Source organism: Corapipo altera, unplaced genomic scaffold (assembly GCF_003945725.1).
Source record: "Corapipo altera isolate COAL_440 unplaced genomic scaffold, ASM394572v1 150, whole genome shotgun sequence".
Taxonomy (NCBI): Eukaryota; Metazoa; Chordata; class Aves; order Passeriformes; family Pipridae; genus Corapipo; species Corapipo altera.
The window spans coordinates 304,629-312,918 of record NW_020884941.1 but is presented as its reverse complement, the minus strand read 5'-3'; the positions used below and the strand labels follow the sequence as shown (position 1 = coordinate 312,918).

General features: G+C 45.6%; 1 long non-coding RNA gene across 1 annotated transcript; it reads right to left on the bottom strand.

Moving 5' to 3' along the window:
- Positions 1 to 420: 420 nt before the first annotated feature.
- Positions 421 to 2,993, bottom strand: LOC113955799. The gene is made up of 3 exons (XR_003530659.1): positions 2,911 to 2,993; positions 2,548 to 2,786; positions 421 to 938 (listed from the first exon to the last, which is right to left on the bottom strand). It is a non-coding gene; the product is annotated as an uncharacterized LOC113955799 (long non-coding RNA).
- Positions 2,994 to 8,290: the final 5,297 nt, after the last annotated feature.

Below are 8,290 nucleotides of genomic sequence, written 5' to 3'. Positions count from 1 at the left end.
GAAAACACGCGGCCCTGGAAAAGCGCCGTGGAGGACGGGGATCAAAGCTCCTCACACACCAACCAGGAGTGAGTCGGGTTTGAGAGAGCTGTACGTGCAGACCTGCACTGAAACAATAATAATAATCATAGTAATAATCATAATAATAATAGTCAGAATAAACCCAAACAGAGTTTTGTTAATTCAGTTCAAAGTGCAGGTAGACGAGCCCTTGCTTTTGGAACCACAGTAGAAGGGACGAATTCAACTCGCCTCCAATTAAGATAAGAGGTAAATATTTTGATGTGCTCAGGATCCTACTAAGCTGGCAGGACCTGATGGATCTGAAACCCATCAAATAAATTCTCTTACATCACGCAAACAAAGGCAAAAAACTTGGTGGCATCCATCATTTTCTTTTAAGATGTCAAGCAGGAGTGCAAGGCTGATAGCCCAGCAGCACTGCTGCTGTCAGCAACCCATTTAATCAATGGGGATGCTAATCCTAATAATGTCCTGGACTCCATTTAATTTTGATTACATCATTGTTTTTCCTCAGTCAAATTGTGCACTGCTCAGGTTTACAGATAAGTGTTCTGTGTTTGATGTTGTCTTTCTCCACCTCGAAGCTTCTTCTGCCACTTTTGCTCGGCTTGCAAACGATCTGGCTGAGATCTGAAAAGCTAAAGCCCCTGAAGATCCAATAGGACATTTAATTTTCAACAGCCATTTGCCCCAGATTCCCATGGATAATGTCCACAGTGTGCCAGTTCCACTGTCACCTTCTTTCCTCCGGGCACTGGTGCAGTTCAGTGACACCCTCAAATAGGAGATACTGCTGGTCATGACACACCTTCTACTCTTGTTATTTTAGGCCTAAAATGTACATAGTTTCCTTACTTTACCACCTATAACCAAGCTGAACCACACTGCCAATAGGGAAAATAACTCCAGTCCTCCTACAATAAGAAAAAATAAATTATTTGGTATCTTAGCTGTTCAGCCTTTGTGAAAGCAAATATAACAATGTCCCTCATTATTTGAAGCACAGCAGGCAATTCCTTTCAGAAGACAAGTGGCAAAGTCATTGCCAGGGAAATGATAACTGTTCTTTAAGGGTCAGCAGCTCTTCTAGGGCCCTTCCCAGCCCTCTCCACCCTCCATGAAATGGATTTTAAAACAGAAGATATAAAAATCCAGTCATCTGCCTGGCTCGTATGAGTAAAATTATCCTCCAACACAAACAAATGGGTATGCTAAATGCAAGCTGAATGAGGCCAGAAGGGATGAAAAACACCGAAAAAATTAAAATAAGAGCAAATGACAAAATGGAAAACTAGCAAATGCAGCATTTAAAATAGCTCCTGTGGTGATTGCAGGGCTTGAAAACCACTTGAACACAGCCAGCATGTTTATCACCTCTGAAGAAGCAATCTTGTGAAACCCAGCTCTGGTAGTTTTTTTAATAGCAGATTGCTGAGTGTTTTAAATATCAGCTCAGTAATTAAAAGTCCAGTTGTTCCATCTAGGAGCAGATAAAGAGCTTTTAAGTGCAAATTGAAGTTGCTTTGCTTCTAAAGCCAGAGGGATGACAGCGCTGTCAAAACCAGGTGCTATTGCAACAACCTTCCTAGATTTCACTTGGACTTTAAAAATTTATATGTTTATGATAACATTATGTTAATAATTTCTCCGTTTTTCTACAGACACATAAAATTTATATGTGATTTCCCAACGCACAAGAACGTGTGGAAGTGGTCCCAAGGCTGGAATTCTGCGTAATTGCCTTTGCAGCAGAGTTCATCCCTCTTACTCAGGCACTATAACTAATTTATTATGTGTCTTGTGTCTGGGCTTGTCAGCACTTTAATTATATCCTAGAGAACCGGCTTGGCTGTCCTGGCAAACCTCTGCTCTCCTGGTTGCTGTTCTCATGAGGACATGGAATGCTCGGAGCTGACCAGTGGATAACCAGCAAGGCCAGGGCAGAGGAGTCTCCACAGCCACCTGCAGCATTCCAGAGTCACTGCTGGGACCTGAACTGAGCTGAGCTCTGGAAATGGCTCAGCCAACCAGGCAAACTCACCCCCTGCCATCACCCTGAGTATTCCCAGAAATACTCACAGACACGGGATCCACGTTTAAAACATTGGGGATCAGCAAAGTCCTGCACTTGGGGGTGCACAGGAAGGCTGGAGAGAGACTCCATGCAAGGGGAATGGCTTTAAGCTGCCAGAGGGCAGGGTGAGATGGGATATTGGGAAGGAATCCTTCCCTGGGAGGGTGGGGAGGGCCTGTTCCAGATTACCCAGAGAAGCTGTGGCTGCCCCTGGATCCCTGGAAGTGTCCAAGGCCAGGTTGGACGGGGCTTGGAGCAACCTGGGCTGGTGGGAGGTGTCCCTGCCCATGGCAGAGGGTGGAACGAGATGAGCTTTAAGTTCCCTTCCAACCGAAACCATTCTAGGATTCTATGGTAGTGTAAGACCAGTATATATATATGTATATATATATATATATATGCCTTTAAGCAGCTTTATCTGACCTTTTAGTTACATTTCAGCCACTCACCTCAGATTTGATCCTAATACTTATGTTTGGTTAAAGCCTGACGTTTAAATTCATAACAAAGTGCCACCTTTGGGATCTGAATAATCATTCCAAGGCAGCTTCATTTGAACAACCTTAAATTTTCAGTGGCTTCAACAGCACAGTTTAAACCATATGTGCCACTTTGCAGGATTTTGTGCTTTGTTTTGTTTAAGCCATTCAGCAGTAACTATTCTCATTTCACTCCTGTCAGGTTTGCACTGTGTGTAGAGACAGGGTCAACCTTTTCATTACAAGCGGTTCAGTTTATATTAGACACAGTAAAGCACTCAGTCCGGGGAAGCAGCACTTAAATTATTGCTAAATATATTCTCTCCCACTCACCCTGCCTTTTAAACACTTAGTAACTCAGTTTTTAACAATGTCATATCACTGCTGCCATGGACTTGTCTATTTTCAGAATAAACAAAGAGCTGCCCCCCCACGTTTTCTCCATGGAAGCACTGGGATTGTAGGAATATTTGGGGTTGGATGACCTACTGGGAGGAAAGGAAGTGGGCATTCCCCCTTCACATGGAATTCTCCAGGCAGGAGAAGATGCTCTGTCACAGAAACCTGTGCACACAGAGCAGCACTGGAACTCTGAGCAGCTCACACAGCCTGAGAGAGGCTCAGAGGCAGCACTTCTGGGAAGTTTAATGTCTGTGCCAATAAAGCCACGGGTTGAGATGGTATTTTTAATGCTTTGTGTGCCTTGGAACACACTTTTACTACATTTGGGAGTGTATCTTTGAAGGCAGTAAAGCCTCTGGATTGGCAGAGTGACAGCGCTGGGCGAACTGTAACATCCCGGAAAATCCCTTTTAAATGCCAGACCAGGGCTTGGAACGTTTCCAAGCGTTTGCAGCAGGCACAGCAAAACAGCTTTTGGAATTTAGCAGGCACTTACAGCGGCACAGACACGTTCAGGAAAGTTAAGAGCACTTGAAGTTGAGCAGCACAAAATAACCCGGGACGCTGGATGAACCGGAGTAAGATTCCAGTGGGGAAGTGGCTGGGAGAGAAGGACAGCGGGACATTGCTGAGGAAGCTGAGCTCCAGCTTCATGATAAACACACTTCCAGCAAGATCAGTTCTGCCACAGGGGCTGGACAGAGGTTTCTGGAGGAAGACTTCTCAACCAGGAGACATTCCAGCTGTTTGCAGGGTGCTGGGAGTGCCCCGAGTGCCGACGGATAACGGGAGCAGATCCCACGCCCTCCTCTCCGGCTCTGTCAGCTGGCTGCTCTCACAGGAGCTGCTCCAGCTGCAGAATGCCAGCTGCTGGGAAGCCTTGGGATGATCCCCTGCCATCAGGCACGGCCGGAGCAGGAACCCCTGCAGCTCTGAACTCATCTGGGATCTCCCCCAAAATCAATAAGCCCGGAGCTGAACCTACAGCTGCGGGTCTGCAGATCCCCAAACCACATCGGGCTGCAAGCAGCTCGTTTTCTTCTTAGGTGAAGAGCAGCTGTAAAACTTCAAGCCAAGTCCCTCAGTTACCTTCCCAGAGTTAGCTTGTTTACAGAAACCAAAATGAGAATTAATCCTGTTTTATGTTGTATTTCTGGGGTTCTGCAAATCAACGGGCAAACTGTGGGCAAAGCTCAGTTTTTGTTAGGAGCAGTTACACAGGTTTACAGCTGCCTTTGCCCTGGGAATGCCTCACATGCCCTTGGTGTTAAGCCATCATTAGCTCAGGCTGCTTTAAGCCAAGGTGGCACAACCTAAAGGAAACAAGGAAGCCACAAACTCCTTTACAGAGCTTTGAGAGCTTTGCTTGACACTTTTCCACAGGGAGTAGCTCCCCAATCATGAAGCCTTGGTGATTTGTGATATTGGAACCACAAACACCTTTTTTTGAACGTGCATTTCATCACCCATGACAAAGTAACCCAAGAATACAGAGGAAAGGAAGTTATTATAATAATGAAAGGACACTTCTGTGCCCAACAGGAGGTTTACACAAACTGTCCCTGGAACCACCAGTATGATGCAAGATCGTGTTTAATGCAGTGCTAACTCATTTTAGGTTGTGTCTTGTGCAATTCTCACGTCCCTAAAAGGCTAAAATTCCAGTGTTTCAGTAGCATATAAGGAAAAGAGAAAAGCAAGTGTGGATGACAAACTGAGCAATGTAAACCCTTTCTTTACCATGTTCTAAAAAAGTGGGAAGTTCAGAACCACCATCTCACCAGGAACAAACCTGGGAAAGTTTGTTGTCTTGTGTAATTCCAAAACAGCCCTATGCCACTGGGACAGAGCCTGTGACCCTGTAAGAGATTCTGTGACCCTGTAATAGATTCTGTGACCCTATAAAGGTGATGACCAGTGGCCAAGGCATAACACAAACCACCCTGAACATGAGGAGAAGACCTTGAGCTGAGAAACCAGCCCAGCAGGGCAGAGATGCTGTTTCAGGAGGTGAGCAGCTGGGTTTATGCACAAGGCAGGAACTGAAGGTCACAAGTGCACGTTTCAAACCTCCTTTTGTTGTGATACAGCCTTTTACCCACTTGCAACTTAAATTTTGGTGGCATTTATGGCTCCTCAGGTGTCCCAAGCTCTGGTAATTAAAAGAGGAAGCGGGCAGAGCAATAGGACTGTAACACACAGGTGGAGTAAGAAACAAACCCCAGACTTAGGAGAAACCAAAGGTCACAGAACATGAGAATAAAGATCCTACTTGGCAATTCTCCTGTTCTCTTTCTCCCTGCCCATGGTCAATGCTTCAAGGTGCCCCTTGCTAAAAAATTCTTGCTCACTGGGTGGACGTTTTTTGAATTAAATATTTACCCAGACTGCTCAATATCTCCTCAGAGGACATGGGAAGCTTGAATCCATCAGCATTCTACAGAGAAAAGGCCTTATTTTTGGCCTGCACGTAGGACTTGACACGTGGCCAAATGAAAATTCATCTGCTGTAATAATAATTGTCCCAGTGATTTACTGATCTCTGCTTGGACATTACAAGCTCCATAGCTTTTATCCACACATTTTGAAAGCTTATGGTCTAGTTTTTCCAGGTCATTAATAAATTCAGGATGTCAACCTCAACAGCAAGCCCTGGAATACCCAATTATTATTTTTATTTCACTGCAGGGTGCAGTCATTCTTAACCACTATTTTCCTTAAATTTCATCATTTTGTGATGAAACCACACATTTAACCTCCTGTTCTGAGTGTTCTCTGATAGGTGTTATCTTTGTGTCAAAACAGTGGAGATTCCAGACAATGGGTAAATTCATATTACAGAGTTCTCCTCAGTATTTTTTGAGGTTCTGGCACCAAGAGGTCACACCAAAAATATACTGCTGGTTAAACTTGGAAATCATTTAAGAAAGTGAAAAATCTGAAACACTGTGGGGAGGGGGGTTATCTAGAAAGGGAGGATGAGCAGGAAATTTGCAGTGGAAAATAATAAATGGAGTGGTTTGCCACGGTTAGAAATGGGATTTTGCAATTGCTTGTGTGACATGAAAACCCTGAACAACTCCTGGGGCTGCTGAACATCCCCCCAGGAAGTTCTAAGGGAGCCCTGAACTGCTTCTGGGGTGAGCCCACAGTACCAGGTCAGAATTCTGGACACAGTTGGAAGGGACAATCTCCCAGTGGTTTTATGCCCCTGTGCAGCCAGTTGACCAAGTTACTTCATGGGCTTTGGGGCTTAAATTGGAAGCATCTATTTTGGAACTAAAATTAAAAAAAAAAAAAAAAAAAAAACAACAAAAACCAAAACCTCCAAAGTTTTTCCCCTTTCCCTCCAAGAGGATTTTTAGGTCTTGACTAGTATATACAAACAAAAGGTGATTAATGAGAATATTCATCCTCTGCTGCTTGTTTCATTCACCGAGCACTTGGGAAGCAGGGGAAAAAATGTAAACCCAACCCAATCCCTAATATTTCATGTGTGAGAGGAAAAGTTCTCTGCCAAATACCCTGATAGTCCTATGAAAATGTTGTATCTGGAAAATAACAGCAGCTCTTTGGGAAAGGGATTTGTTGCCGAGCTGACCGACTTCCCAAATCCTTCCTCAGAGTTCAGGACTCCTACCTGAGAGCCCTCAGAACCTGGAGATATTCAGACAACTCATTCCATTTCTAGCAGGGCATCACCAGGGTGGTGGCAGAGGTTGGCACGTGCTGACAGACAGCACTTCCCTTGTCTTTAGCCACTGGGAAACTCCTGATACCTGATGCCACAAAGACAAGTAAAATGTCAATTTTTATAACAAAAAAAAAAATCAATTTGTTTCTCTTTTACTCCATCCTCCCAAGCTGCCAATGCTGCCCCGTGCACAGGGGCTCCACAGCTCCCCCAGAGGGGCAGTTGTTGCTGATGGGCAGCACTAAACAGCCTCAGCAATGGGATGGAATTAAAGCTCGTTTATGCCAAAAACTGTGTCAGTCTGAAAGAGTCAATCCTGTTACTCTTCCTGCACTGGCAGCCAAGCTCTGCCTGCCCCAGATGGAGCAGATTAATTCTGCTGCATTCCTCCTCTCTGAATGTCATTCACTGGTCGTGGCTCTGCAGCCCAAAAGCTTCGCTGGGAACTCCGGGGGGTGTCAGAAATTATTGGATTTATTAAGTTTCGTTCAAGACTGGTGATGGTTTAAGGAGCAGGGTCAAAGTGAATCATAAAGCAGCACAACAAGGCTGGCTGTGCTCATCTGGGATCATGTGGCACTGGTGGAAAAGTGTCCCCCAGAAGGGCAGGGAAGGCAGAGCTGGAGTGCCCAGCACAAAACGAGCACATCCCATTTCCCTTCCCAGGCCTCCCATCTGGAGCAGCGCGGGAAGAGGAGCAGTTCCCATTGTCTGTGGCCCAGTGCTGGCAGAGCTGTGCCATCTGCTGATGCCCACAGCTGTGGGAGAGCCTTCAAGGTGGCACAGCCATCCATCTCCTCCCACTGCAGCCTGCTCTGCTCCAGGACCCGGGGAGAGGCAGCGTGTGCTCAGCTCTGCTCCAGCTGGAGCCAAAACCACGGGATAGCAAAGCCCAGCTGACCATTGCTCGAGTTCCTTGGATCCCTGTCAAAAAGCTGTTCCTTGAACCAGGGCAAAAAAAAAAGGAGTTTACTCTGAAGCAGCTTCCTACAACCAACAGAAAGTGGTTCTTGAGGCAGCCCTGAGTGCACAAGAAATTCCCAGTCCAGCACAATTAACCCCTTCTTCCACGAGTCCCCTGCTCACCTCCCTCCCTCTGCTCTTCCAGGAATTCTGCCAGTGCCCAGGAGAGCATGTGGTGACTGCATTCCCTGTGAATGGCCAGCTGTCCAATCCCATTATGCAAATGACAGTGCTGATAATTAAAAGTGTTTATCAAGTAAGCACAGAGGAGCAGGGCTCTGCTCCATGGCCAAGCCACACTCCTCGTCCTGGTGGGACTGGATAATGTCCCTATCTGTTATCTTTGCCACAACTGCCCCGGGAGTTATCCAGGACCCTTGGCTGACAGTCAGGATTTTTCTAGGATCTGACTGACCTTCAGAGGATATTGGCCAAATAAGGGCTCTGGCATTTGTGATTTGCCATTTAACACCTGGAAATACAGCTTGGAAAATCCATATTGTTTCTCCCTCCTTTTCTAAAAAAACCTAATTTTTGAAAAGATGAGAGATTCAACCAGAAAATGCCTGGCCAGGTTATACACAAAAAACAGTTTCTATGGGACCTGCTGTAACAATGGTGTTTTCTCACATCTCTTTCAAGAGAAAAAACACC